The 15,771-nt window shown below is 38.3% G+C and overlaps 1 protein-coding gene across 1 annotated transcript in view; it reads right to left on the bottom strand.

Annotated features, from left to right (window-relative positions):
• Positions 1 to 15,429: 15,429 nt before the first annotated feature.
• LOC126281491 (protein fem-1 homolog CG6966) overlaps positions 15,430 to 15,771 on the bottom strand; it is a 142,492-nt gene continuing 142,150 nt past the window's right edge. The window contains exon 9 of the transcript XR_007551277.1: positions 15,430 to 15,454. The gene's annotated coding sequence lies outside the window, so the exon portion shown is untranslated. The remainder of the gene's footprint in view (positions 15,455 to 15,771) is intronic.

Here is a 15,771-nt window from a genome sequence, read left to right on the forward strand (position 1 = left end):
CACTTAAAGTAGTAAAGGAGTTTTGCTATTTGGGGAGCAAAATAACTGATGATAGTCGAAGTAGAGAGGATATAAAATGTAGACTGGCAATGGCAAGGAAAGCGTTTCTGAAGAAGAGAAATTTGTTAACATCGAGTATAGATTTAAGTGTCAGGAAGTCGTTTCTAAAAGTATTTGTATGGAATGTAGCCATGTATGGAAGGGAAACATGGATGATAAATAGTTTGGACAAGAAGAGAATAGAAGCTTTTGAAATGTGGTGCTGCAGAAGAATGCTGGAGATTAGATGAGTAGATCACATAACTAATGGGGAGGTATTTAATAGAATAGGGGAGCAGAGGAGTTTGTGGCACAACTTGACAATAAGGGACCGGTTGGTAGGACACGCTCTGAGGCATCAAGGTATCACAAATTTAGCATTGGAGGGCAGTGTGGAGGGTAAAAATCATAGATGGAGACCAAGAGATGAATACACTAAGCAGATTCAGAAGGATGTAGGTTGTAGTAAGTACTGGGAGATGAAGAAGCTTGCACAGCATAGAGTATCATGGAGAGCTGCATCAAACCAGTCTCAGGACTGAAGACCACAAGAACAACAACAACAACTTAAAAATCACAAAAAAATCAGTTGTTGCCTACAAAAGCTACATATCTACTAACCTACTTGACCAAAATGTATGAAACAGCTGGATTTTTTATGGAGGTGGGGGGATTTCGAAGTGGGTCCCGCAGTAAAGGTTGTTCTTATTGATGAGTATCTTAATCCCTTGAAAAATTATTGTCCAATTTCAGGTAAATAATGCAACATAAAACTGTGAAATTCACTGTGGCTAATGAGAGACATAATCTAGTTTTTAAAAAGAATTCAGAACCAAACAAACCCGATGACTGATATTATATTACATTATTTACATTAAATATTACTTCACACTGTTGCTTGTAAGTCTCACTGGTGTAAATCTCAGGCTTTAATCATCTTTCTGTACCTAGCATTTTGTAATGTTCACTGCATTTTAGGAGTGGTTTAGACTATGGCACTTTGTGTAAACACATCAGCAATTAACCACTAGGATTTTAATTCTTTTTCCTGTGGGGCTCCTTGACTCTTACACTGATAACCCACACACAGCCAGTTAGTTGGGTAGAGTCTCTGATGTGAACACCTGAGCCGTTCTTCTCACCCTATGGTGCAAGCCTAGGAAGTCACAGTCTAGCATGTCACAGAACCTTTGCAGTCATTAATTCTTGAAGAGTTTGGTTCTAGCCTTCCACTTGATGCAGAATCAGGGGCCACAATTGGATCTGGGAACAATGCAGAAGATTGTATATTTTGCTGAAATTTTGTGAGCAACTTTCGTTCTTTTCCTCAACCATCTCTGTCAGTCACTGGAATAATCCAAGTATGACCTTGGAGCCCAGATGACAGGCTTTGTTTGTTCCAACGTGCATCACAATCTGCAGTCAGTTGCACTCTGTTCACTCAGTGGCTGCCAGAATAGCCTCTTCAGTATGTTGAATGAGGCCCCCAGGCATACACACTGAGTGCACATGGTCTTCCTGCCCATACCTTACAACGAAACCTAAGCGGTACCATTATTCACTACATGTTCGAGCTACAGATGATTATTAGACCTCTATCCTTTTGCTTTAGTCTATTTTTGCCACAGACACAGCATGTTCCCATCAGATGAAGTGTCTCACTGGCTCAGTTTTAGTTTCAGTGGCAGACAGCACCTCAGTCTTGTTGATTAGGGAGAGGGGTGTGACATCTTGAGTTCTCCCTGGTCCCCGTCTCCACTGTACAGGGCATCTAGACCTACCATTGATCCACATCTCACAATCAAGTGAATGAGTAATAATAAATCGTATGCTTCTTGTAGAGGAAACAGTATCCACAGGAATTGTGCTTCTGTACTGTTTCATTGATTAACCTTCATGCTTCTGTACTGTTTCATTGATTAACCTTCAAACATTGATTGTATGGTAATGCACAGTTTTGTATATAAATTACCTGCACGGGTGGTAGAACAACACTTCTCTATATTATTAAATCAATTTTGTTCAGTTGTAGCTGTAAGAGCTGGAGCACTTCCCTTGTTAGGCCAACACTTTTAAAAGTATATGCTCAACATTATTCCACCCTGGGGGTGATCTATGTTTATGTGAAAATAGAAGTAACAAATTTTAAAATACCACAATCACTTTAATACAGCATTTGTACACATAAACTTGATTCTGTGAGGTGTAATGTACAAGATCCGAAGATGGCAATGTAGTTCTCCAAAGAAAGTAATCTATATGAAAGCTCTACTAAAGTGATTGTGGCATTTTGAAGTTTGTTACTTAAAAAGAGAGAGAGAGAGAGAGAGAGAGAGAGAGAGAGAGAGAGAGAGAGAGAGAAAGAAAGAAAGGACACTGGCAGTTTCATACAGGCTGGTGCCCCCACATCTTAGCACCCAAAGCAGCCACTTATGTTGCTTGAGCTTAAACCAGCCTCAAGTATGTGGCACATCACCACTGAAATTCACATATGCTTCTCATTGTAAGTCAGTCATACTGTGTTGTTGTTATATAATAGGGAAGTTACATATGCCCTTTAGCACCACAGCTGCACTACATCCCAGAAATAATTTTCCTCAGGAACTTCATGCTCATGTTTCTTAACAGTGAAACAGAACCCAGGTGCAACTAAAAAAAGTACATTTTTACATATCACATTTTATAGCCACATGTTGCATGTATAACTGTATTATAATTAACCAATGAGAAAAATAAAACTCTGTTATATGGAAGTTCTCCCCCTCCTCCATAAACCATAGACCTTGCTGTCAGTAGGGTGGCTTGCGTGCCTCGCTGACAGAGATAGCTGTACCACAGGAGCAACCACAACAGCGGGGTATCTGTTGAGAGGCCAGACAAATGTGTGTTTCCTGAAGAAGGGCAGCAGCCTTTTCAGTAGTTGCAGGGGCAACAGTCTGGATGATTGTAGCATCAGCCAAAACGGCCTTGCTGTGCTGGTACTGTGAATGGCTGAAAGCAAGGGGAAACTACAGCCATGATTCCTCCCAAGGGCATGCATCTCTACTTTATGGTTAAATGATGATGGCGTGCTCTTAAGTAAAATATTCTGGAGGTAAAATAGTCACCCATTTGGATCTCCGGGTGGGGACTACACAGAAGGATGTCACCATCAGGAGAAACAAAACTGGCATTCTACCAATTGGAGCATGTAATGTTATATCCCTTAATCAGGCAGGTAAATTACAAAATTTAAAAAGGAAAATGGATATCTTGAAGTTAGATATATTATGAATTAGAGAAGTTCGGTGGTAGGAGGAAAAGGATTTCTAGCATGCGCGTGGACTGTGTGGGTATGCCACAGCTCAAGCACCAACATACATTTTCTTATAGGTGTGCCACACCTACTAAATTTTTAGTTTGATAAGTAAAATAAAATAAATATTTCTCATTTGTCTTCATTAAAAAGTTATGAACTATTAAACACTGAGATGGAAGTTAAAATTTCTGACTTCTAAAATATATGTTTGTTTCAGATGTCTTTGTGCAAAGGCACCCAAGAAACACACTCCCCCATCCCTTGCCTTTCTCTGGCCAGGTCCAAATCACTCCCCAGAATAACAGTCACACTATGTTGTGAATAGAATCTCATCTTTCTGGCTTGCTTTCATCTTTCCTTACAACTGACATACTCCATTTGTCAATAATTGTTTTAAAATATCTCCTTGCCAATACTGAGGTATAATAAAGAATAATCTATTATAGAAGGAAGATGCTTGTTACAGACTACCTCAATAGTTATTTTTATTTAAACAGCAGTGTGGTTTAATATTTCAGTAAACTGTTTTCATGTAATCTGGATTGTTATTGTTTTGTTTGTTGAGACAATGGCTTTGAAGGATGCGGGACCTTATATTGTAGACGGAAGAGGTATTACCACATTAATAGCTAGTACAAAGTAGAGGTCTACTGACGGGATGCGTAGAGGAAAAACTCTTCGCCGGGCAAAAATTTTGACTGCTTTCAAATGTTGCACAATTACTGGACACACATGGAAAGCTGAAACACAATATTGAGAATTTCCTCTGTACATATCTCTTTATTTTATTACATGGGTTTTTACAACCAACTCCGTTCAAGTTCTATTAACATCTGCTATAGTGAAAGTTATGTTAGTTAATGATAGGCTATATATCTTATGTTAGGGAGTCAGGAGTTTTATTTCTGCAGGCAGGCCTGTATTGTGTATGTTATGCCTCTGGGTCTGTGGGTTTATCTTAGTGCATTTGAACCCAAGTTTGATCTCTTTACTGTTGCTTTCATCAGCTTTGTTACCAATTGAGCTAGGGCAGTCTCAATGTATGCTTATAGTATTGGTATTTATTATTATTATTATTATTATTATTATTATTATTATTATTATGAGACAGTCAGTCAATCTCACTTATGATGGTTGGCCTTCCTTTGTGTCCAAATTTGTTTCACCCTTTCAGAATAAAGTCTCTTTCTTTCAACAGAGCACATCGTTCCATTCTGTTTTCTCATCTCCCTTTGACCAACTTTCCAATCAAAAATCTTTTGTCTGAATGTTTTTCTATCTGTAATGCCTGCCCAAGTTATACTCACTACTTCAAGATCCTTCTTAACCTTAATTAGCTCAGATTTGATCTTACTTCTGTTTTTGGAGAATTCTACTACTTGTTTTGTCAACCTAGTGCCTGTCATTCTTTTCATGTGCCCATAAAATTTAAGTCATTATTGTCTCAAGTCACTATGTATGTCTGTGTATTCTTCTATTATTTCTTCTCAGCCTGTAAGTTTCTCCATCAGTAATTTTGGGGTGTAATATTTTCCTAATAATCTTCCTTTCTTTTGAATTTCTTCACTTCTTTCTACTTAAAATTAAAGTTTCTGCTCCATAAAGACATTCAGTTTTGATTACACTGTTTTAATGCCTATGTTTACTGAACTCAGAAAGTAATTTTTTATTATTAATATTTTGTGTTAATTTGAATGCAGTTGCCATTTTTGACAGCAAACTTCATTTGCAGCTCTTCCCAGAACATTTTCTTGTATGATTTCCCCTGAGTATTTAAACTGAGAAATACTGTTTATTTTTCCATATTTAGTGTTCAAAAACGTTGGTGCTTGTTTGTTGCGTGTCATACATTGTGTTTATTGTAATGATATTTGTAGTCCTACTTTTTCTGCAACTTTTCTTTATGAATTTTAATTTGTTTCCGAGTTGTGGTAATATCCCTAATTAAATTTGCCAGATCATCTGCAAAGGTGAGGCAATCTACTCAAATATTACTTGTATCTACGTTGATTGGTTGGTCTATATTTTGACTCACTTTTGCTCTTGGCATTCTGTAATTACCTTTTCCAAAACACAGTTAAACAGTAATGGGGAGAGCCCATCATGCTGTCTAACATCAGTCTTTATATCAGATGGTTCACAAATTTCTCCCATGAATTTAACATTAGAGCTAGTGTCAGTTAACGTTTCCTTAATCAGTGTTGGAGTTTTATTACTTAGCCCTTGTTCCTTTAAGGTTTGGAAAAGAGATTTACAATCAACTGAATCATAGGCCATTTTAAAATCCACAAATGTACATACACTATTGTTACTAGAAATCCTTTGGTGCCTGAAGATTAGTTTTAAATTACGAAATTGTTCCAGACAGGATCTGTTTGGTCAAAAGCCTGCTTGGTATTCACCAGTTTTAGGTTCTAACTGTTCTTGGACTCGATCAAGTGAACATTTCAAGAGAATTTGGTATGCGACCAGGAGAGGAGATATTCCTTGGTAATTATTAACATCAGTTCTATCCCATATTTTATGCAGTGGATGAATTAGGGCAGGTTTACAGTCCTCAGGTATTCCCTCAGTTTGCCAGATATATCATATTAGTTGAGTGATCTCTTTTGTAGTGTTTGGGCCACCTGATTTTGATAGTTCTGCAGTTCTACCATCTCCTCTGGATACTTTATTGTTTTTAAGTCTGTTAATTTGTTTAGTTATTTCAACTTGTCAGGTTCTTTAGGGTAGGTGTTATTAGTTTGCTCTGGTTGGAATTTATTCGCTGGTTCTGGACAGTTTTTCAAATTACTTAGCAAGTACCTTACAATTTTCCTGATTGTTAATAGTTAAACTGCCATTTCTTAAAGTTGGGCATTTTCATAGTTGCTTTTGTTTGTCAGATTAAGTTAGATGTTTCTTTTCTTGCAGTTAGATAGATGATGTACATATTTTCAGTTTTGTTACTGTTCCTATTTTTGAATGTCTCGTGCCTAGACCTAACTACTGTTTCACAATCCGTGTTCTTCCAAGGCTGTTTTTGTTTCTTTCAAAACAAAATTAAATGTTGTGCCATTTTGATGAACTTTTCTTTTAGGCTTTGCCAATGCAACTCCCAGATTTGGTGTACTATTAAGAATTCTTTTATTGGTTTTACTTTTAAAAAGACAATAAATGCCGAAATCCCTGGTGTTATTGTCCATCATTCACATTTATTGAAGTGCCAAAATTTGAATCTTCTGTTCTTTTAATGTATCTCACAATTTATGAAGTTCACTTGGTTGCAGATGTGCTTGTATGTTAAGTGTTGCAAAAAAATGTATTTCTTTTGGTTTTAAGTTACCCAGAGGACTCCAACTTCCACTGCTGGTTGGCCCAGAATCTGAAGACCAGTTGCACCAGTAGTACTGATGGTGGATTGACCACCTGGAGTAATATTGTGATTATCAATCCTGATTATTGTACCTGGATCATCTGGGGGTGAGTAGACTCACTGAGTGAACTCATAGTGTTAAGACTGGAAGTGTTAGTTACTGGTATATTTTACTTAATCACAGCACAGATATTTATGACAATGTTCCCAAATGATTATAAATTAAAGACAATTATTTTAAAAAATATTAAAAGTCTCCAGAAGACACATACTACATTCCACCACTGGTATGCATCCACAGAAATTTTGGAAAGTCAGTGTCCTGGACTTCTGGTTAGGTGAATACAGAGTTATAAATACAATATCAGAGAGAGGTAATGCACAAATGGGCTTAATAATGAATAAGAAAGTAGTAATGTGGATAAGCTACTATGAAAGCATAGCGAATGCATTAATGTAGCCAAGATAGACACAAAGCCCGTGCCTACCACAGTAGTACAAGTTTATATGCCAACTAGCTCTGCAGATGATAGAGGGACTGAATAAATGTGTGCTGAGATACAAGAAATTATTCAGATCGCAGGAGGAGATTAAAATTTAATTGTGATGGGGAACTGGAATTTGATAGTAGGAAAAGGGAGAGAAGGGAAAATAGTAGGAGAAAATTGACTGGGGGAAAAGAATGAAAGATGAAGCTGCTTGGTATAATTTTAACAGGACATAATTTAATCATCACTAAACTTGGTCTAAGAATAATAAAAGAAGACTCTATGCATGGAAACAGCAGAGTGATTATCTAATGGTTAGGCAGAGATTTAGGAACCATATTTTAAATTGTAAGACATTTTCTGGTGCAAATGTGGTTCTGACCACGATTTATTGGTTTTAAACTGTAGATTACAACTGAAGAAATTCCAAAATGGTAGGAAATTAAGGAGATGGGACCTGGGTAAGTCAAAAGAACCAGAGTTTGTTGAGAGTTTCAGAGGGATCGTTAGGCAGCAGATAACTAGAACAGGGGAAATGACCACAGAAGAAGACAAATGGGTAGCTTTAAGAGATGAAACAGTGAAGGCAGCAGAGGATCTAATAGGTAAAAAGACAATGCCTAGTAGAAAACCTTGGATAACACAAGAGATATTGGATTTAATTGATGAAAGGAGAAAAAATATAAAAATTCAGTAAATTAAGCAGGCAAATGGGAATACAAAAGTCTAAAAAATGAGTTTGACAGGAAGTGCTAAATGCCTAACCAGGAATGACTAGAGGACAAATGTAAAGATTTAGAAGCATATATCATTGGGTTAAGATAGACAGCACTTACAGGAAAATGAAAGAGGCCTTTGGGGAAAAGAGAACCACCTGTATGAATATCAAGAGCACAGATGGAAAACCAGTCCTGAGCAACGACAGTAAAGCAGAAAGTTGGGAGGACCATATAAAGGATCTATACAAGGAAGATGTACTTGAGGGTAATATTATGGAAATGGAAGAGGACGTAGATAAAGGTGAGATGGGAGATATGATACTGTGTGAAGAATTTGACAGAGAAATGAAAGACCCAAGTCAAAACAAGGCCCCAGGAGTAGACAATATTCTGCTGGAACTATTGATAGCCAGCCATGACAAAACTCTTCCATCTGGCATGCAAAATATGAGACAAGCAAAATACCCTCACACTTCATGGAGAGTGCAGTGGAATGAGATTTTCACTCTGCAGCGGAGTGTGCGCCGATATGAAGCTTCCTGGCAGATTAAAACTGTGTGCTGGACCGACACTCAAACTTGGGACCTTTGGCTTGCGTGGGCAAGTGCTCTACCAACTGAGCTACCCAAGCACGCCTCACGACATGCCTTCATAGCTTCAATTCTGCCATTACCTCCTCTCCTACCTTCCAAACTTCAAAGCAGCTCTTCTGCGAGCCTTTGCAGAAGAGCTTCTGTGAAGTTTGGAAGGTAGGATTTAATTATTTAAGATGATGATTTTTTGTTATTTAGTCGCCATCTTTCTCATGCGAGCCTGGCAACTAATTTTGTGGTCAACCAGAAAGAGATGGAGAACATACTGACCTTAGTTTCCAGCCTGCACAGCCACTTTCTGGTCCAGCCCACTGAAAGAAATGTTTCTATCCTCCTGCCACTTAGCGGGATCAGGACTATGATTATAAATGAAGATAAAAAGTTCTAGTTCAAACATATATTAGGCTAAGTATTTCACGCACACACTTTGACAGTCACTAGGTTCAATTGACAGTAAATCTTTGTATTCTAAATAGCACAACTAGCAATTCGGAGGCCACTTCTATGGCACATTCTTACCAAATAGTCTTTCGTCGTGACTATTTATGAAGTATCACCTTGGTGAGCCTAACGTCATACCTCACGATGGCCATTGCCAACACTGCTCCACGTCATATTTAAGTAATGGCACTTGTGAAAGGAGTCACCATGTTTGTGTTGTCTTTAAATGAGCAGTAGCCGATGTGGCAACACTGTAGCACCAAGTGAACTATCAACCAACAAGTAGTTTTAATCAGACCATAAGACTACCATCAATATATGTTTATAAAATTGTTCAATTAATCCTAAAATACAAGCAGTACACTAGTCTAAATAGAGATGTACACATTTGTAGTACTATGAAAGTGTTTGATTATCATCTAGAGAGACATTACACAACAGGTGCAGATAACAACCCCTGTTCCACTAAGATTAAATTTTATAATAAACTTCCAAAGAGTTAAAAAAGTTCAAGTGAAAGCTATTTTTCATTGTTCTTAAAGGAGTTTCTTATCAATAAATGTTTTTACAGTATTAAGGAATTCCTTTCCAATGAGTAAAATATTTTCATTTGTACCAATAGTATTTGAAAGTGCCAAAAATCTAGATACAGTGTTTTTTCATTTTTTGTAATTGTTCCCATGCAGGTATGATGTGAATGAACCTCATGAACGTCCTTCCCGGTTTTGACTAATCCTTTCTGGTCATTAGGGCAATGTTGGTACTCAGGCAATTTTTACTCAATACACCGTAAAAGTCGTAATGATGATGATGATGATAAATTATTTCCTGTACCATGAAGGAATTAACCGAAAGTTTTGGCACTCAGTAGATGTGCCATACATATGAAGACAAACAAATTATTACAATTTCAGAAAAATTGGATTATTTATTCAAGAGAAAGGGCTACACAATGTGTTGCTCCACCTCTGGCCCTTGTGCAAACAGTCATTCAGATTGACATTGAGAGAGTTATTGGATGTCCTCCTGAGGGATAGAGTGCAGCATGCCAAATTTTGTCCAACTGGTGCATTAGATCATCAAAATGCCAAGCTGCTTGGAGGGCCCTGCCCATAATGCTCCAGACATCCACAATTGGGGAGAGATCCAGCAACATTGCTGGCCAAGGCAGGATCTGGTAAGCACAAAGACAAGCAGCAGAAATTCTTGTGTACAGGCAGGCATCAGTCTTGCCGAAATGTAAGCCAAGGGTGCCTTGCCATGAAGGGCAACAAAACAGGCTGTAGAACATCATTGACATACCGCTGTTGCTGTAAGGAGGCCATCTTCTGGTGGCTCAAATTGTCTTCCTGGTTATCACATTGTAGCTAGTCAGTCTGCAATGATAGCTTTGTTTGTTACATACTGTCTTTATATATCTGATCAAGATGTTCATGGTAATACTTCATTTGTTTAACACATATCTGTTAGTAGTTTCACACTCTTGTACATTCTTTGTATAGTTACATTTTCTGTTATTTGCTATGTATTTCTGGATTGCAGACAATCCAAGGATGGGTTCTACCCAAAACATGCCAAATAACGTCATTGGTTTATCAAGTGGTGGCTTCTAACTAGTGACCAATACAGCAATTGTGCAGTACTATTGATTTGCAATATGGTCGCATTCGTCCTGTGTGACTTTGTCAGAATTGCATGAAATATGTATGTATATTCTCTTGCTTTCAGGGTTGTACGCAGCAATTATGCATGGTGTAACTGGCAATTAAACATATATTCAAACTAATTTCTTCATTAATAAGTTGTAATTAATGCCACTGGATCAGTAAGATTCAACTGTTTATAAGTTTGTTTCACAATCATCTCATATCTCTTGATCGTTTACTAATGCTTGGAATGAAAAAATAGACAACTATTTCATTCATTAAGTAAAAAAAAAAAAATGAAAACAAACAATATTACTGCTGACTTTATCGTCACTAGGGGTGCTAGCATTGTCCCAACTGTCAGACAGTAACAACTTTCACCGCAGTATGTGCTACAACTGTATGTGTTATACCAGGTGTAGTCAATATTTTCTACCTGCTACCCACTTTTGTGTCTCTATTAGTAATACTTTTTTCATTGCACACTTGTTCCACAGTAATAGTGATTGATAAAGGAGAGAAGTAACTTTACTATGTAAAATTTATAAAGCAGAGTTTCAGAAAGCAAAAGCATATAAAAATTACTTACCAAATACTTTGTCAAAATTTTATGGAAACATAATGAAAATGTTTTTAATACCCCTACCACTTATCACTGAGTTAGGCAGTCATACAGGGATCTGTGAGTGTTAAGAGTTGTAAGACTAAATTAAAGGTGCAATCCAGTGTGTTTCCGTGTTTGCTTTGCCTCTGTCTTCATATTTCTCCAACAATTACTAGTTTACTCACAAAAATTCACCTTCTCACACTAATGAAGCAAGCTCCACTTTTAACTTGAAATACAGATAATGTTTTAGCCAGCAACGTCAAATTCCATGTTTTTGCAAAACAAATTGTACCAAAACTGACAGGGTTTAGGGAGATCTTTAATCTGCTGCATCAATTAAACTGCATACTTCTGCAACACACCAGTATAGATATGAAATTCACAAAATACAACACTTCAGCTTCATCAACAAGTAACTCATAATAGTTCCTGCTCCATTTGCTTTACATCAGTTACCGTATTTACTCGAATCTAAGCCGCACTTTTTTTCCAGTTTTTGTAATAAGAAAAACTGCCTGCGGCTTAGAATCAAGTGCAAAGTAAGCGGAAGTTGTGAAAAATGCTGGTGGTGTCGCCACAACTAACTTCTGTCATCAAATACATGTAGCACAACACAGGTATGCTTGCAGGCACAAAGATAAATACTGGCGCCAAAACCTCTGCATTAGTAAATAAATTAAAAGATTATGTAGAAAAATGTAAACATTATGACATGTATTCTTTCGTGTTTGCTGCTACCTCATTTAAATCCTGTCTGCCTCATAAACTACGAAACTAGAGTGAGACAACAGCAAACGCGGAAGAATATACATATCATGTCACGTTTACATTCATATCACTCTTTTACTGAATAGTGATACAGTCAGAAATGAAGCACAGCAACTGACTAGATTTTTAAATCTAAGATGAATAATTTCTATGCAGAATGTAATGTACTAAAGAGGCGCCTGCAAAGATTTTCAAACGGAGAAAAATGTTCACTAAACTCTTGTTCAGAGCATCTTCTATCATACGCAGTCTATTATTTGGTTATTGCTGATCATTATCAAAGAAAGCAACAGTGTAAATAACAACAAATAGCAGTCTCTTGCCATTGTTTCACTTACGACACAATTCCCCCCCCCCCCCCCTCTCTCTCTCTCTCTCTCTCTCTCTCTCTCTCTCTCTCTCTTCTTTAAATTGAAGCCGCGGTAGCACACACAAAAGCAATCCATGCCGTGGGTGGCGACAGGTCATAAACACTCATTATCAGAATGCGACAAACAATGCATGACACAGTACAATAATGCATTTTCAGCTTAGAGTGATGTAAACCCCTATAACAAAGAGAACGGCACTTATCAGATCAAAGCAAAATAAGCAATCGATTCAAACCAGACGAAGCACGTGAAAAAGGAAGAGTACCTGTATAAATACGGACAGAGCGCCTGACACATAGCAATCGCCACTTGGTAAAGCTTAACTGTTAAGCTTACGATTCGAACCAAATGACTGCAGCTGTATCTTCATCCATTCGACCTCAATTGTGTTTCATGTTACAATGGACCAACTTTGTTTCGATTTGGAGGGGCGGTCTAAAACTTTTCTCTCACCTTGAATTTAGAGCCTCAAATTTCAGGAGCGGCTTAGATTCAAGTAAATACGGTAGGTTGATAGGTACTGGACACGGTGTTGATTTACATGCTTGGCTAGATCGCTAGTCCTTTACAGCTTGTCAACAATAACTTGATAATTTTACTGGTGCTGCCAGAAGCAGAGTGTCAGCATTACTTAAATAATATTCATATGCCTCTCATCTCTGCCAATGTTACAGTGCCCTAGATGTGCAGTGTTCCTAGTACAACAGTCATATTACTGTACACTTCATACAGAGAAGCTCCCATCCCCTTGTCAGTCCTAATGTGGGGAGGGGGAGGGGGGGAGAGGAAGTAAGACATGCAGTTCCCAACAGCCACCATGTATACTGACAACATGTGGACAAGCTGTATGCAGAAAATCACTCACTATTTTAAGATTATATGCAATTCTCAGGGTTGTGAAAAATGTCAAAATCCAATTTCAGCCTTCCCAATATTAATCCACTGCCACCCTCAGATGTATAGCATAATGCTATGGCCGCTGGATGCGCAGTCAGTTGGGGAAGTGGGAGTGCAGCAGTAGTCAGTGGTCATTCAGAACACTGGATGGGAAGTGCTGTTCTAAACTGAAGCCTACTCTCACATTTTTTGTAAATATTAAGTGGGTCCCCTCCATGACCACACTTGTATGGTGACCATTCTAAAAGATCTACTGTCACCTCTGCTTTCATTAGTATCTAGAATTCCACCAAAAATGCAACGATTTATTTTTGCCTGGCATATTAACCATTCGCAACTTTCTGAGAAGTGTCAAGAGTGGCAAATTTTGAGTAAAACCTACACATTTCTCTGGTTGCCATGCCAAAATTTGATTCCTTTGCCGAGACACAATGGAGTTTACACTGTCTCACCACACTAAAATGTTGTGCAGACACAATTGTGAGAGAATTCTGAAACAGTGTTCATTAAGTGAGGAACTGAGGAAAAGTAAAGTCAGTAGCTTATGAAAAAGTACATCCTTCGTCTTTTTTTCTTTTTTTAAAAAAAAAAATGTAATGTCTTCACATATGATGTTCCAAAACCCATAGCATTTCTTGTTTCACCAGCTATCGATGGCTCTTAAAAATTACTGGCAGATCCTGGAGACTATAGATCTGATGGGCAGGATCTGCACATTAGTGGGAACCGAATGGTTTCAGATCAACAGGCCCAAACCATTACAGATGCAGAAATGGCCTCTGGTTTCGGCCTGTCATGGGAATCCAGTCGTGTGGCCAGCTATTCACGAGCCACAGACAACATGTTGATGTTATGAGACCATGGCGATTAATCCATGCCACAGGTAACTTATTCAAATACTCTGAGAATGTGTAATAATGAGGACAGGTAGCAACTCACCATAAAGACAATCACACTTTCACAAGTAAATTTTCAGCCATAGCTTTTATCTGAAAATGAGAGAGTGCGCGCGCGCCGCGCCGTTCTGGCGCGTTGCGACCGGAAGTCGTGGTTGCGATAAGTGCTACTGGGGTCCAGCTGAGCCGCAGCGAGCGAGCCTTATCAGCCGACCGGAAGTGAGTTTTCCAGCAACACAGGCCTAGTAATACTAGGGCCCATGTTGCGCGGCAGGCTCGTCCAGCGGCTAAGTCCCGTTCAAGGTCATCCGCCTAGAGCGAACATTCAAGAGTGGCACACAACCACAAAAAACAAAAAGTGAATTTTTTTTTAAAAAAAATGAAGGGAGATGAGGAAATGAGAGAACTAAGTTTATTGTCTGTAACAAATCAAACAATCTCCGTTGATCTTTATTTTACAATTGCCATTACCTACATTCGCCAATATAAAAAGGTATTCATCCGCATTTAACTTTTTCTTCCTTCTTGTAGTTAAAACAAATGGCATGCTTGGAACAAGAGTACCATATGGCTGTTTAGCCAAAATTCATGTAGTCTCAGCAATACTCCACATCTTCCAAGCCAATATGTTAGCATCTGGAAATGCTTCAAGGCCACCATAATCTGCTTGATCCAAACAAACCACTCCTCATGCCATCCTGCCTCTTATCATCAGCAGCAGCAGCAGCAGCTAGGCTAGTGACAAGAAGTGGTGCCAGCAATGACTGCAAAGTGGGGGAAGTGGAAGGAAGGGATGAACCAGTAAGAATGAGGGACTAGGGAAGTGGTGCATATACTCAGCTGCACTCAGCCAGCTAAGATGTATGACACCCCAGTAAACAAACCTTTTCATCTACTGAGACAAGAATGAGATTTTTCCAGTTTTTTTAATTCCCTGATACTCATTTCCCTTTTTTCCAGAACCCATGGCAGCCCTGTACATATAAGGATCAGTCAAATGGAAATGAAACACATGGGAAAGTAAGGAAACTGTTTATTACTTCAAAAGTAATTGCCCTAACAGTTAATATATTAACCCACTGTGAGGTGAAGACAGTCAATGCCTTGATGAGAAAATGCTGGCTGTTACCTACGAAACCACTATTGTAGCCACGTGCACACTCCTTCATCTGAAGCAAATTCAATGTCTTCCGTCAGGGCACCAAAAATCAGATAATCGCAAGGGGGTAGATCAGGACTGTATGGAGGACATGTAACAGGCTTCTCCACAAAATTTCTGCATGGCAACACATAGGCAGGCCTCTACACTACTACTTTTTTTTTTTTTTTTTTTTTCCTATATCAATAGAGATTCATCTCCTTGGTAAAATGTATAGAATATGATGCATGAACAAGTAAATGCCAAAGTTCAGATGAATCGAGGGATGCAGCTAAACCATATAGCACAGTAATCCCTGGGGAGGGAGGGAGGGAGGGAGGGAGAGTTCCGAGCTCTTGGTTCTAGAACTTTCAAATATCACTATTGTCATGTGAAATGGTCACAAGAATAGCAATGGCTTTCACACTTTCGAAGCTGTTTTCTTTAAAATAACATTTTCCATTTAAAAATGTTACATCATTAATAAATCAATCAATCTTTGAGATACTCTGAGT

The sequence above is a fragment of the Schistocerca gregaria genome, chromosome 7 (assembly GCF_023897955.1).
Source record: "Schistocerca gregaria isolate iqSchGreg1 chromosome 7, iqSchGreg1.2, whole genome shotgun sequence".
Taxonomy (NCBI): domain Eukaryota; kingdom Metazoa; phylum Arthropoda; class Insecta; order Orthoptera; family Acrididae; genus Schistocerca; species Schistocerca gregaria.